Genomic DNA, 16459 nt, shown 5'->3' on the forward strand with positions numbered 1-16459 from the left:
GAACCATGGCCTTGATATCTTGTGAATTATTGTTTATGCCAGAGGGCAACCGGGTGGGAGACGATCTGAGACTGTCGACCACCTTGACAGTTTTCTAGACAATCAGAGGGATGGGTGCAACTTGTTAATTTTGGGGGACTTTAACAGCACCCTCGAACCGTTGGATTTAGAGGATGGTAATTTAAGTGCAGATGAGGACCTGCAGTGGAACAATCCGACCCTAGACTTGTGCCCAATCAAAAAATGGACAGAAGCTGCTCTGCAACTCAAGGGGTTATGCCTGGGAAGGGGTGTGCGAGCAGTGAATGGGAGGTCCCAATCCGATAGGAAGGGTTGCATACTTTTAATAATGGCATTAGGAGCAGCCCTATTGACTTTATCTTTCTTAATGTTGAATCATGGCATTCCCTAATTGACATGAAGGTCCAGGAACGTACGGAAAGCGATCATGACCCGTTGATTTTGACAATTGCGGCCCGCCTCCACAGAACCCCTCCAAAAAGGCGGTTGGTGAATTCCCTCCCGCAGTATCACTTTCAAATGACACGAGGAGAGTAAAATGGACCAGGCTTGTTGAGAACGAAGGGGATTTAGGTGCAATGAAGGCCCTGGTTGCTCATTCAATATCCAGCCTTAAAAGCTGTGCCTCCCAGGCAGATATTAATTTACTAGCTCCTCTGGTTCATCGAGACCTGTATTCTAACATTAAAACCTTTTTCATTAAGACCTGTAAAAAGAAGCCAGAGGCAGGGGCATCAAAGGCCCCCTGGTATAACAAAACCTGCAGAAAGGCATATCGCTCACTGTCAAGGGCTATTACATCCAAAGACATGGGAGAAGTTAAACATGCTAGGGAAAATTACAAAGCAACCCAATTCAAAGCTAAAAAGGAGTGGGATGATAACCGCTGGCACAATCTTCCCCTAGCTAGTAACGAGAAGAGTATGACAAAATTCTGGCAGCTACTGAAATGGGGGAGGGACACCACACAAACCAATTAATTATGTTCCGCCGGAAGTGTGGGCCCTGTTCTTCACGGCCCAGTTCTCTACTACTGATAATAATCTGGATGTATTTAAAATACCCCCCCCCGATTCCTACCCTATCATTTAGCAACACCGAGGTTGAGACAGTACTCTCCCTTATTCCGAGAGGTAGGGCCCCGGGCCCCGATTGTGTGCCAGCAGATTTATTTACCCACGATAAGGACAACTGGGTGGTTTATATAACCGTACTTGCCAATTCCATTGCTAGCGGTGCGAGTATCCCTGACACGTGGGCCGATGCACTCATTATCCCGATATATAAAAAGGGAGATCGAGCACTACCTGGCAACTATAGGCCTATTAGCCTCATAGATTCTGTTAAGAAAATAGTTGCCAGGTTAGTTCTAAGCCGAATCCAATCGTGGATAGAGGATTCTAAGATACTATCACTTCTGCAGGCAGGTTTCCGCCCCCATACCAGCACAATTGACCAGGTGCTCAGGTTTGTGATGATTTATTGGAGGGTTGTTATCATAGGTGGGGGCACATTATATGTGGCCTTCATTGATCTAAAGTCAGCCTTCGACTTGGTTCCCCGAAATAAAATGTGGAGAGCCTTCTTAGAAGTGGGGATGCCACTGGAACTGCTAGCCATGCTAGTTAAGCTGCATGATTCCAATCACGTTCAGGTTCGATGGGGTACACGTGGAGAGGTAACAGATACATTTCCGGTGTTAAAGGGCATGCGTCAAGGTTGCGTTCTTGCTCCTACCCTGTTTTCTTTATTTATTGACCGGGTAGTGCAATACTATTCTACATGTCCCACTGATGCGCCAACTCTAGGTGGCTTGAAATTCCCCCTACTCATGAGGAATTCTGCCGCGATCATGAGTTGGCGGTCAATATGGACAAGACAAAATTCATGGTTCTCCACAAATTTAAATCTACTAAGGGCAAAGTTCATATGAACGGTGTTGCTTTAGAGCAGACTGAAGTGTTCACCTACCTGGGGATAACGTTGAACAGGAAGTTGAACTGGAAGCCACAGATTGATATGCTTGCCTTGAAGCATGCGCAGTTGGCTGGGGCCCTTCTAAAAGAACACATGCTTTCAGATACCAAACCTATAGCCACTGCCATCAAAATGTATAACACCAAAGTTGTAAGCTCCATTTTATATGGCGCAGAGCTGTGGGGCCACGAGGACATTAGACCCATGGTTACTGCTCAAAATACATTTATGAGGGCGTTAACAGGTCTGCCACAATCTACTCCATTGGTGCCCTTATTTTTGGATCTTGGATGTCATCATATTGAGGATCTAGTTCGATTTAGGCCTATAGCCCTCTGGAGAAGGCTATGGGCCACCCCAAGCTCTTATTATATGCTAAAGCCCTTCTGGATTTCAGGGGGGCGGGGACCCTAAGTAAGATCAGATGGATCCAGTATATAAAAGAAACAATAGAAATGGGGATGCGTAATTTGTGGGAGAATCCCGAATCGACCCCCTTCCCCTCAAAAAAAGAGCTTAAGGTCGTCTATATGGATCTGGTGAAGATGAAGCGCTTTTCTTCCATCACAGGACCTACCCTGTCCAGGGACTTTTTATTGATAAAGCACGAGCTTGGGTTTGAACCCTATTGGGATCTTATTTTAAAACCAATGGACAGGAAGCTCTATCACCAGTTCAGGGCAGGTTCCCTGCCATTTAGAGCGTTTACCAGTAGATGGCACAAGCCCACAACAGAATTGTGCCCCTCGTGTTTGGTCCAGTCAGAATCCATCCCCCATATACTATTTGTTTGCTCGGCCTATCGATCACCAAGGAGGAAATGGCTCAAACCTATCTGCACTAGTCTTGGCACAAGAGCCGCCATTGAGGCCTTGAGAATTCTACAGACAAGTACCCAGGAATCCATTGTTATTGCAAAATTTTTGAGTTGGGTATGGGTGATTCGGGCTAACAAACTTAAGGCACACTGACCTGACTTGCTTAAAATTGTCTGTGGGATGTGGGGTAGTTTGATTCTGATATCTTTTTTTGTATAAAGGGGTAGATGTCGTATGGTTTACCCTATTTTATATCCTGCACCTTTTTACAACAATTGTTTGGGACAGATAATATCCAAAGATGGGAAATGGGTGACACCTAACAGAGCAGAAAGCATCAGAAACATGTCCAAGCCCACCACAACGAAACAAATGCAGCCGTTCCTAAGACTCTGCAATTATGTGAGTCAGTGGGTATTTTATTATGCCGCCCTGACTGTACCACTTTTGGCTGCTTTAAAAGAGTACCACACTAATGGGAATAAAATAAACTGGACTGCTGGCAGGGATCCTCTGATACATTAGATACATTAGAAATCCGTAGCCAGATGCCACTACCATCTCATTTTTAAGCACAGGTGGCTGAATTAGTGGCCATAATTCAAGAATTGCAGCGAGCTGAGGGACTAGAGGTCACCATTTATTCAGATTCAGCATACGTCACCAACACTGTACATTCTGGCATTCACAGATGGGAAAGGAGGGGATTTCCTAAATCTGATGGGTCTCCCGTGATACACAAAAATGTATTGGCACAGCTAAGAACAGATTTCAGCCTCCCATCTAAAGTAGCAGTGATAAAGTGTGAAGTGCACACCAATCAGCAAGACCTTATCTCCAGGGGCAATGCTCAGGCAGATTGGGTAGCAAAAGAAGCAGGTAAAGCATCCCCAAATTATAATCAATGTGATGAACAAACATTAGGTATGATGACAAGTAGGCAATAGGATGTTACAAAATTACCGCCCCATATGCCGTGACAGCCAAATTGCATTTGCGTGAATTGCAAGAACCTCACGAAAGAGAGCAGTGAGAGGAGTGAGGCTACACTCAGTCAGCAACAGATTTCCATCACAGACAAGAGAGGACAGGCAAGCCTCAACCCCTATTGTACCCAGCTCTAGAGCATCTACACCTCCCAGCACACACCGCACAAGAGTATCTTCTCGCTGCATTACAGGCATTTTTTTCTTCCACAACTATCTGAAATTATCACTATGTAAATTGTAGAATGCACAGTATGTCAACAGTATAGCCCCAAGCCAATCTTAACGGCGATCACCTCAACAATATCAAGCCTAACGGGTCCATATAAAAATCTACACTTAGATTTTGTTGACATTGTAGAAAGATGTAACAATTATAGATATCTTATAGTACTTATGTGCCCATTCTCACTATAGATTAAGGCTGGACACTGTGTACATAATGATGCTAAATCATCAGCCAATTTTCTGATAAGTGAGGTGTCACTGAGGTGGGATGTGCCAGAATCGCTCTGCTCCGATAACGGGCCCCATTTTGTTATTGCAGTATTTTAACACATTTGCACCTCCCTAGGAATAAAATATAACCTGCCATCTGTTTATCATCCCCAAAGTATAATGGTATTGTGGAGCGCCTGAATGGCCTCCCCAGGAATAAAATAAGCAAACTCTGTTCTACTCTGCAAAAGAAATGGTTTCACTGCCTACAGCTGGCTGGGTACGTCCTCATAAATAAGTCATAAGCTAAAGCCGTTTAACACCACATCAGACAGTGACAGGGCATCCCATGCCTACCCCTGTAATGATAGCACGGCAAAAGACAGATGCCCATAAGACAGCTGAGGTTTTAGGGTGTGGAATGATTTATTTTCTGAGTTAATGAAGTCTGTAAAGTTTGTCTCTAAACGGGTATTGCAAAAGGAGAAGACCGCCTCAGCCCAGTAGACCAGTCCGATGCCTATTGACCAACAAGTTTATGTGCGGAATTTCGTCCACAAATGGAAGGATGCCAGATTCGACGACCCCCCTTCTCAGTGACAATAAGTACCCCCACTGCAGTGAAAGTGGATGGACTCATGGATCTATGTTACAGATGTACGAGTGGATCTCGCCTTGCCTCAGACACTTCCATACACAGAGAGAAGGGGAACAAGAGGGGGAAAGGGAGGCACAGGAGTAACAATGTCTCCCTTCAAAGAGTGATTGGAGTATTTCGTCGACTCTACTATCAGACAGCTATGTATTGCTGTTTTGTTTTTCTTTTTATGTCTTCTTATGCAGGTGGCTACAGTGCAATGGTATTTTACCTCAAATATGGGACTATGTAAAAACATCACATGCTTGCAGAGAGCAGAACCCGAATAGAAAAATATATACCATAGTATTCATGTTCACTTTTTAGATAATATGTGGTATCAGCACATAGCAGAGATAGGTACGCAGACTTCTAACACTTCTTGCTTTGTTTGTTCTTTGATTCCACACGCCACCGACTCAGATAGGCTACAGTCGTCCATAGATATACCAAATATTACCATGTATCTATTATATCTTTTCCTTGGCAGAATACAAGCGCAGATGCAACTACTGCGGGTCAAACAGGGAGCATCCCTAGTTCACACCACACAATATGAGAAAGAGTTAGCAGATGTAATGAATGTTCTGTCAGACCGCAAAGAGCTAGGAGTGAAGTTAGATGCAATGGCCAAGACCCGATTTTGAGGTAAAAGGATGAAACTTGAAGAGCTAAAATATTGCAGCAGAAATGTTTAGGGGTATCCTGACCTATACCTATCTACAAGAATTACTCCTCCGTACCCCGGCTCCACGATTGTCAAGAAAGGCCATATTTCTGAGCAAATGGATCATTATACATTCATGGTCATTGTCACCACGTTGCTCCATTTTGGTGCAGTGCACTTTCTCTATGGAAGGTGAATCGGACTGAAAATAGCACATGACAAAAGTGTCAGGCAGTGTGGGATGAGAACATATCTAGACTCACTCATGAGCAGGTAGAAACCCCATTCTTTTCTCTTTGTGTTTTTGGAGAAATGGAACAGTCCCGGTGGGAAACATCAATTGCAATGTTACAAGCTATAATGCCGACATGCAATGGGGCACCTCAGGCCTAATGAATTACTCTTCAACTGTGGTTGTTGGACTTGGCCCTGCTTGCAGGGTCACCCCGGAACTTCCGCCTAACCTTTTTGCTGTTAGGGTATTGGGGGTTTACGGACTGTGAGCACTTTGGCACTGGAGTTTGGTGGAAAGTGCATGTGCTCTCTGCCCTCCATAGGCTAGCATTCGGAATTTCCCCCCCCATGGATAACTCCTAAATGAAACAAAATAAATATGCTATGTTTGGTGTGGATGAACTGAAAATAATAAATGATGCGCAATGGGGTACGCCGGTTTATTTTCCCTATCTTAGAAAGGTCACTTTCAACAGTCGCCATTTCTGTCTTTGCGCCTGCCTGCCTGAGGTGGGTTGCATGTCTAGTTCTCGAAGTGACCGGGGCTGGTAATGCTAGCTCCGCCCCATGTGGGTGTGTCTGTCTCCCAGACCCCAGCTCATGAAGGGAGGAGGGAAGTCTGGCAGACCGGGTGCTCTACACCTCCCCCAAAACCAGTTGGGACCGGTTTCCCCAGAGACCCTTCCAAAAGCTTCTGGCCCTTTCTGGTAGGTGGGGAGAGGGGTGTATATATAGAGGAGCTGAGACTCCATGTGGGTGTGCTTGGACTCTGACGTAGAGGGGACACTCTGTCAGGAGGTACCGCCCCAAGGGCCTGTGTGCTGGCCCCTGTGCCCAACTCTGACCCTCTACATTTCTACTGGACCCATGAGAGGCTTGTGCTGGAGTGAAGACTGCTGCGCAAGGAGGATCGCCACCCTGATAAAGTCTGACTGTTCCCAGGAACTGCTACTTCATTTTGGGTGAGCTGCCCTGCTGCCTGCTGATCTTGCCCAACATTGACTGTGCTCTGCCTGCTTTCTAGCGCCTCGTGAGCGCTACAGCTTTATTCTGTGGGACCCTGGAGCTGTGAGGACCCTAGCGCTTGGTGAGCAATCCCCCCCAGAGGAGAAGAGAGCGGGGATCCGGCAGCGCTGTGCTGTCAGCGTGCTACGAGGGAATCCCGGCGTGTGGGATTCCCCCCTGGGCTGCCTGCAGAAGAGCGGGTGCCCACCCAGCATTCTTGCTTTCTTGAACGGCGGGAGCCTACCCCGCACTTTTCATATAACGGCGGGAGCCCACACCGCGCTGTTACTGCAATTGTCTGCTTATTCAGGAAGCGGGAGCCCACCCGCACTGTTGCCACATCTGAATTTGCTTTTAAAGCAGGAGCCCATCCCGCGTATTGCCTCCGAGAACCGAAATCACTGCCGCAACCCGTGCCAAGAACCAGGAGAGAGCTGCTGCGCTGCCTGCAGCGACCCAGAAGCCCAAGCATGGTTGTGGGCGGGGCCTAGATGCAGCGGATCGGAGCTTCGCGAGCTCCCTATTGAAACCTCAGGTCCCAGGAGGGGGCCCGGGTGAAGTCAGGAGAGGTGCTGCTGTTGGCGGGCTCTCGTGAGCAGATGAGAGCCCCGCGTGTTGCCAAGCCTGCAGCGGGAAGAAGAAGAGTCCCGGTGTGTGGGTGGGGGCTCTCCATGAGCAGAGGAGAGCCCCGCGTACCGAGCCTGCAGCCCCAGCAGAGAGCGAGACCGGCTGCAACTTCATCTGCCCAGCCCCCAAGGAGTGGTGAGTGGGGCTGGGCTCTGGCTGTAGTGGGACGGGACTAAGAAGCAGTAGGCGCCGTGTTTGTTTTCTACACAGCGGCGCCGCAGTTGCGGGCCACTGCAACGTTTTGGGCAATTTCTGTGATTGCAGAGTCCCAGAAGAGGGACTCCAACTTTACTAGTACTTGCTTCCTTTCCCCAGCTGTACCACACGTTAGCAGCAGCTGCACCACGTGGGCACTTTTACTTTCAGAGTCCCTGAGCAGGGGCTCCCCAGGCGCAGGGGCGCCAAGGACTAATCGACAACGAGGGGCATCTTTGTGTGCATGACAAGGTGGGCACTCCAATGGTCATAATCTGCTGGGTGCACTACTTATAATGTCTTTATGCCCATAATGATGCCTAATGCATATGATTAGGCCGAATGCAGAATGTGATTTATGCTCATGGTTTATGCCCCATCCGAATATGAGAATACATAAAGTTTTTATCTCTAATGAGATGCCCAATGTACTTATGTTGATGCTGTTATGATGCATAATGTGTTTATATGCCTAAGGTGTTGCTCATACTTTGATCTATGCCAATAAGGTGCTGATGTTATGCATAATATGTTTTACACTTCAGGCTCATGTGCCTATTGAAATGCCTCGTGTTATGGCTCATGCTGATGGTGTTGCCTTTATGCCTAAGGTGAGGCTTAATGTCATACCATGATGTTTTCAGTCCACGCCTAAAGCTTTTATGCTGATGATGCCTTGGTGCTCACATGTTTATGTATAATGTGATTCCTGCTAATGAGGTTATGCCCCCAGGTTGATGCCTACCACAGATGGGATTTATGCCAATGAGGTTCTTATGCCTAATGTTATGCATACGGTGCTGTTTAGACCCGTGAGATGCTAGTATAGTTATGCATAATACAATTCTGCACCGGACCTAATGTTTTCCTGTGGTGTTCCAGGTTCAGGCCTGATTACGTTTTAGGACTTATGACTAACGTGATGATGCCTTATGTTTATGCCTAATGCTTATTGCAATGTTGCTAAGTGCATGGTCTTGCCCGTAGGTACTGGCTGTTACGCAGCTATTGCAGATGTCCTTACATTTATCCCCTATGCCTTGTGATGGTTTTGGCAATGACCCGATTGGTGCTGCCCTGTACATAATCCCCTGTAAACTGCTACTTGGTGCCGGCTGGCACAGTGTGTATGTACCTGTGATAGTTCTACCATGTATTTTACCTAATACACAAGTTATTTTTATACAACCTGGTGTGGTGTCTCTTCTGTAGTGTGCCTAGAGTGTCGCCTGTGAGCCTTGGCTTCGCAGATGCTTTACACATTGCTCCGGCGTATAGCCTACCCGCTCCGCATCAAGCTAGCCTGTTTCTAACAGTGGTGAATGGCTGTATACAAAACCTCCTTCAGCTGGGGAGGTCTCTGTTCTTTGGTCACTGTGCATCCCCCTCCCTGGTGTTTCCAGGACCTTCCTGCACCCTAACTGGAGGAAGAGAGCTGCAGAGTATTTCAATAATACAGCCTGGCTGTTCAATAACGCACAGCTCTACCTCGGCAGCAACCTTGCATTTGTTCAAGCAAAAGTGTCTGACATTGGCTTCCGATTAATCGATGGGAGTTGATGAAACCCATCAACACCACTGAGGATGGCTTTAAAGCAGTCAAAAAAGAGTTGCCAGCTATGAGAGTAATGCTTATGCAGCATAGATATGTGTTGGACTTAATGATGTCTATGGAGGGTGGAGTATGTGCCAAGATTCAAACTGCTTGCTGCACGTATATTGAAGCCAATGACGCAGATACTGGAACACTAGCAGACACCATACACACTCTGAATACCTTGCAAAAGAAGATGGTGGGCAAGGAGGGTGCCCCCGAAGAATGGTTTTCAGGGTGGTTCACTGGGGTATCATCCTGGATGTCAGGACTATTTAAGGCCTCATTACCTGTTCTTGTAATCTTGCTATTGATGTTCTGTGCCTTCCAGATAGTGATAGGATGTTGCAAAAGGGTTAGTCAGAAGTTGGGTGTGATGTTCACTACTAGATTGGTCAATAAAATGCAGGACATCGAGGAGAATGTATACATATTAATGACTCCCAGCAAAGGGGAGGGTGAGCAAATAGTTAAAATTTCAAACCAAGGAGGGAAAGTTACAATGAATGTAGAAAATGAAGACGGCTTACTCATGTTAATGAAAGAAGTGTACAGATGTACGTGTTAAAGGAAAAATACAGGCCAAAGATGTCTACAATAACAGAATAAAAAACATAAATGGAGTCAGGACCTGGGGGTAGGGAAGTAGACATGAGCTTTAGTAGAATAGAGAAATATAATTCAACTCAGCAGAAATGGAAAATCACACAGCGGCATTGCAACAACAAATCACTGAGAAAATAGCAGCACAGAGGTACAGGATAAGTGGGAAGTTAGGCCTTGCAGAGCAGTAGACATGTATGGAGTAGAGCATTGTTAGGCTTCAAAGCACGAGACAAGCCAAGGACACCAGTAGTGCAGCAGTGGCTTGAAAATGTAACAATAACATGTGCACGAGTCGCAATACGTAAACGTGTTGTTAGATGTTTTTGCAGAAAGGATTAACTTTTGATATTAAATGATAATGTTGTTACAAAGCTATAAAAGATACTGTCTGGCTCATTGTAGGTTGAAGTTCAGATTCCAGTTCCACGGAGCTAATAACCTTCCGTGCACATTTTATGAACTCTATGCTATACTGCCAACAAAAGTCGTGTCATCTTTTCTTGTATTTAAAAAAAAGTTTTGTATAGTGCGAACAAGACCCAGTCGGGTTTCAGAGCGCTTTATATAGGCAGGTTGACCGACAAAATGGGGCGACAATAGGGGCAAAGCAAGAATAAAATACAATAACAGTAATGTAGAACAGTGATAACAGGAATGTAGAGAAGGATGTCGGAGCCATGCCATTCCAGAATTTCATGTTGTCCGGGTCTGCCACTTAGCCCAGAGAGGAAGTCATAAGTAGAGTTTTCACTTCCCTTTTGATGGACTCTTTTGATGGAATCAGTCTAATTTCCATAGGTAGGGAGTTCCAGATTCTCGGGGCGACACCTGAGAAGGCACGATTGTAGTTTTATTGTTATTTTATTTGTTAGGTTTCAACAGCAAGGTGCTGGAGCTCCTAGAGGAGCGGGTTCCTCACAAAATGACTAGCTTATTTGCAAGGTATAGAGGAGTGTTGAAATGAAGTGCTTTGTGGGTCATGCATTCCAGTTTTAGCTGTATCCTTGCCTCGAATGGTAGCCAATTTAGAGCTTTCAAAATCGGGGAAGTGTGGTTGGATTTCTTGGAGCCCGTGATGAGCCTTGCCACAGCGTTTCAGTGAGGCCCTGAGAGTGGCCAGGCTGTATCTTGGTAGACCACAAAGGATTGCACTGCCATAATCTAGTCGGGAGAGCACTAGTGCTTGCACAGCAGATTTGAAATCCTCAGGGGGCAGGAAGGATATGAGTTTCCTAAGAATGCTCAGATGAAAGTTCGCTCATTTGGTAGCAGCGCTGATGTGCGCTTGCATGTTCAGGTTTTTATCCAGCATTATTCCCATGGATCTCGTAGAGTCTATGACATGTGGTGTGCAGTTGAGAGCGGAGAGATTATTTATACATTTCTTTACGATTAGGTCTTGCTTGGGCAGGGAGATAAGGAGGAATTCCGTTTTGAGGGAGTTCGGTTTGAGATGCTTCAGGGTTAACCAGTTATTGTTTTGTGCAGGGTTCCGTTGAGAGTCGTGATATCGTCCGGTGAAGAGATTTTCAGGTCTTTTTTCGAAATATCGGCGGGTGTTACCAAGATGTGAGACCGATAAGCATAATAATGTCGCGACGGCAGGTACCGCTGTGATGTTCCTGTTGTAGTTATGGACTAAGGATTCTATAGTGACTATCATATCACTTTTGCATGGAAGATACTAGTAGCGATATTTCGAACGATCCTAACATTTTCACAACCTATAAGTGAATATAGAAGCACTGGACGCGCAGGTCTTATTGGATCAGGATTATATAATTATAAACATTACATCTGCCATTTTGTGGAAATTACAATTGCCCTGAAGAAGTTCTCCTGTGAGAACGAAACGCCTTGGCTGTGTTTTCTAAAATAAGATTACAAATAAATAATAAAGAAGGACATTTAATCACTCGACGGATCCAATGTGGACTATTTGATTGTACTCAGTTGTAGTGGTGCAACCACGATATAAGTTCATCTGCTCTATTGACCCTGCGTGACGGGGTGGTTCTTTTGGACAGAAGGTGCCATTGTGGTTCTGCACACAGGAGCATTTCTGTTTTTTGTAAAAAAAAATGTTTTGGCATAAATTGCTGAGTTTGGTGCCCATTGCTAAGTTGGTCCTCTGTCCGGTTGGTGTAAGTACGATTTTCTTTTTTTTGAAAATTATTTTTATTCGTCAACAAACACATATATTGCCGGCCCCTGTGGCCCAGAGGTATCGGCCCAAGCAGCACGCTAATCATGACATTGACAGTTTTATCATAATAGGATACTTGGAATGCATTTCAGATGAAAACCAACTAATGTATATGTTGCCACCAATATCTTCCATAATATGCAGGAGCGTCAGCTTGGGGTCCGCAGGAAGATCCCAACCCAATACTTCGGATAGACAAGCCAACACCCCTCTCCAAAACCTAGACAATGACCCACAAAGCCACACCGTGTGGAAGAAAGAACCCTCCTCCTGTCCACAGCGGAGACACTCCGGAGAGACAATCAAGCCCGCCCGCCACAGCCTCCGCCGGGTAAAGTAAGCCCTATGCAGATATTTAAATTGTATAAGTCGGAGTCGGATAGCTATGGCCGCCCCCCGAGGCAAGGCCAGTGCATCCGTCCAGTCCGTCTCATCGAGGGGCCCAACATCGTCCTCCCATTTCCATTTAAGCTGCTGGAGCGAAGGGGCGCTGTGAATAACAAGCGATCGATATATCTTGGAGATTTTCTTTTCTTGGAGTTCTCCTATTAAAAGCTTCGCTTCCACTGGGCTAAAGTCAGCTATGGAGTCTAATCCCACCAGACTGGGGGAGAGTGCGTGGCGAAACTGTAGATATCTATAGAACTGCGTCCGTGGCATGTTGAATTCCTGTTGGAGATCCAGGAAGGACTTCAGAACACACCCACGCACCACATCGCCTATGGTGGAGATGCCAATCCGATCCCACCCCTCAAACCCTGACAGGGCCGCCAACTGCGGTAGTCGCCCATTGTGCCACAATGGGGTCTCCCGCGTGAGCACGCCCCACCACACAATGCGCATCAGCGCCTGGCGCCAAATTCGAAAAACTACCTGCGTCACCGGTGGTAAATGCGCCCGATGTACGGCAGAGTAAAGCAAGGTGTGAAGTGTGTGTGGGGCCATGAGCCGCTGCTCCACAGCGTAGGCCGGGTCTCCCCCCTCCCATACCACCACTCGTTCAGAACCAGCAGGTGGGAGGCATGATAATATGAGAGCAGATCTGACGTTGCCAGACCCCCAGTATATGTTGAGAGTAAACACGTCCGTAAGGCCACTCGCACCACCCCACCCTCCCACAAGAACTGACCCAGGGTGGAGTTCACCCGACGGAACCATTCCGCTGGGATCACATAAGGGTGGTTCTGCAGCTGATACAGAAGGCGGGGGAGAGCCACCATTTTAAAAATCGCAGACCGGCCAAAGATAGTGAGCGGCATGCGAGTCCACAATTTAATGTCCCGGCAAACCCGCTCCCACACAGGCACCACGTTTCGCCCCCAAGAGATCGCCGGAGTAGGTGATAAGAATACCCCTAGATACTGAAGCCCCCCCTCCGCCACCCGCACCGAGGACACCCACTCCTGCACCGGAGTCGGACCCCCAAGTACCCACAGTGTGGACTTCCGGGGATTCATAAAGAGACCCGACGTCTCACCGAATATCTGCATGATACGGAGCAGCCGGGGCCCCGTACGGTCGAGATCCGTCAGGAAAAAGAGGACATCATCCGCGTAAAGGGCTATCCGATCGGCCAGACCAGTTTCCCACTCAAATCCGGAGATCTGCGCGTCCATTCGCACCCACACCGCCAAAGGCTCCATGGCCAAGGCAAACAGATACGGGGACAGGGGACACCCCTGGCGCGTTCCACGCCGAACGGGGAACGGCAGCGAGGACGCCCCCGCCACCCTGACCGAGGCCGTAATCTCCGTATAGAGAAGCCGCACATAGGACAGGAACCGCGGCCCGAAATTCAAACGCTGCAGCAGCAGGAGCAAATAACGCCAACTAAGGGAATCAAACCCCCTGTCCATATCCGCTAACAATAGGGCTGCCGGGACCCCCAGCCGCTGCACTTCAGCGATCACCACGTTGTCCCGCCGGATGTTATGTCGCGTGGCACGGGAGGGCATGAACCCCGCCTGTTCCGGATGGACCAGCGAGGCAATATGTGGCAGGAGGCGATTAGCCAAAGCTTTCGCCAAAATTTTAGCCTCCACATTGAGGAGGGAGATCGGACGATACGAGGCGTGCTCCTCCGGGGGCCTACCCGGCTTGTGGAACACTACAATCTCAGCGTGCCTCCAGTCTCCGGGCAACAACCCACACTCTCGGGCCTCCTCCACCACTGCCGTATAATGTGGGCCTAATTGTAGAAAATACTTCTTAAAAAACTCACTCGGGAACCCATTCGGGCCCGGAGCCTTGCCCGGGTTCAGGCCACCCAGCGCCTCCCCCAATTCTTCCACCGTTAGCGGAAGATCCAATGCCGTCCGTGCTGTTACGGATAACGCCGTGACCGGGTGATCACTTAAGAATCGCTCCACGGCCGTTGCTGTGAGGTTTTCACAGGGACCATAGAGACCCGCATAGTAGGTAGCAAAGCTATTGGCTAGCGCCCCCGGGTCCACTATGGGTGCTCCCCCAGGATCCACTATCCCTGGGAGGTCCTGAGCGTGATACATCCCCTGGCACAGCCTGTGCAGCATTGCACCCGACTTGTCTCCCCACTGGTACACTCGACTCCTAGTGGCTAGCCACACCTGACGTGCCTCATCAAGCAGCAGGGAACCATACGTCCGCTGCGCATAAAGTAACTGCCGGCAACGCACCACACCCCCATCCTCCCGGCCCCTACTCTCCAGATCCAGAACCTAAGCCTCCGCTCAAACTAACCCCGCTCGGCGCTCACGGCGGGCCGCCGCACAGAAGGAGATATCCGTGTCACGGAGTGTCGGCTTCAGCGCCTCCCACAACATATCTGCCCCAGACACGGAACCCACATTCCACGACAGATACTGATCTACCGCCTCAGTCATATGTACTCTATAGTCGTTTTGTTGCAGGTGCCACACCGAGAGTCGCCAGCGAAACGACCCCCCAACGCCCTGCGACCTTTGGTGATTTGTGCGCTATACAAAAATCTTTGACATTGACATTGACATTGACAACGCCCCCCATCCGCAAGACCGCAGACACGGGGAGTGATCTGAGAGCCCGCGCGGTAGGATCTCCGCCGCATCCAACCGGGACACCGCAGCCCCCGATAGGAAGATATAGTCTAGCCGGGAGAAGGAGCCGTGCACCGCCGTCAAATATGTGTAAGCACTAGCCGTTCCATGACACCGCCTCCAGGCATCCACCCACGCCAGGCCCCCTACCAGCACGTGAAGTTTAGTCTGTCCACCCCCCCCTCTCTCCCGGCCCCTTGATAGTCGGTCCCTATAGAGATCCATCAGATCATTCCAGTCCCCTCCTATGATCCCCAGGACTTCTGGGATGTCCGTCCAGCGCGCCATGAGCTGCTACGCGAATGACCAGGACAGGGGGGGGGGGCGTACACACTACCGAACACCACCCTCTCCGATCCAATCCGGCCCAAGACAAAAACATACCTCCCATATGTGTCTGCCCATGTCTGAGAATGCACAAAAGAGACCCGCTTGTGAACCAAGATAACCACACCCCTGGAACCCTGAACAAACCCCGCATGAAACACTTGTGTGTATCCGAAGCGTTGTAGGCATAGCACCCTCGTCCCCAATAGGTGTGTCTCCTGTAGGAGTAACACGTCCGCCGATGCCCTCTTCGCGTACTGCAGGATCGCCCCTCTCTTGATCTTATCGAGGGCACCCCGAACATTCCAGCTCAACACTTTAATTGTAGCTAATCGCCCACTAATCCCCGGGGAATCTGTCGCCATAGGAAACATATCCAAAACATAGTAGCCACTCAGGGACTCCGGCATCCGCCCCTGCCCACGCCCAGCTCTGTACTAAGGTGCGGTCAACCCCTAAACTAAAACCCCAACTTCCCAACAGTCCCCCCAACCCCGCTCCCCCCACCCCATACCTCACAAACATGGAAGTACCTGTCGCGGTGAGAAACTTCCCCAGGTCCAATCCGTGAACCTCAGTAGTTCTCAACCAATGGATCCCCAACGTGCCCTCCACCACCAAGTCCCAAAGACCCCGCCGCCAACTGGCTACGGCGGTGATCGCCCCCCACATCTGTCCCCCGGACCAAGGCAGCCCCCTGCATCCAGGAGAATGAAGCAGCCGGCGGCATGTCCATAACGCGGATACCAAGAAGACCCGCACCCAAGGAACTCCCGGGCCCTCAGGACCCAACCGGCGGATGGCCTTCCTCCGGGCCAGCCCCACGCCGGGCCCCCCCTGACTTATGCCGACGGCGGGATCTGGAACGCCGCTGCTTCTTAGCGATAGTCCCTGCCGCCTCAGTCTGGGATGAGTCCGATTCTCTACCAGAGGGTGTATGAGGACGCAGTTTTACTGTCTCATCTGTCCATTTGAATACGTCCTCTGGCGATTCGAAGAACAATTTTCGGGACTCATATACGACCCTCAAGCACGCTGGATAGAAAAGAGCGTAGGATAAATGAAGCT

The 16459-nt window shown here is 48.8% G+C and overlaps 1 long non-coding RNA gene across 1 annotated transcript in view; it reads left to right on the plus strand.

Moving 5' to 3' along the window:
* Positions 1-6420: 6420 nt before the first annotated feature.
* LOC146833247 (uncharacterized) overlaps positions 6421-16459 on the plus strand; it is a 124020-nt gene continuing 113981 nt past the window's right edge. Inside the window, exon 1 of the long non-coding RNA XR_014960550.1 lies at positions 6421-7545. This is a non-coding gene — a long non-coding RNA (uncharacterized LOC146833247). The remainder of the gene's footprint in view (positions 7546-16459) is intronic.

The sequence above is a fragment of the Triturus cristatus genome, chromosome 4_2, assembly GCF_964204655.1.
Source record: "Triturus cristatus chromosome 4_2, aTriCri1.1, whole genome shotgun sequence".
In the NCBI taxonomy this organism is placed as follows: Eukaryota; Metazoa; Chordata; class Amphibia; order Caudata; family Salamandridae; genus Triturus; species Triturus cristatus.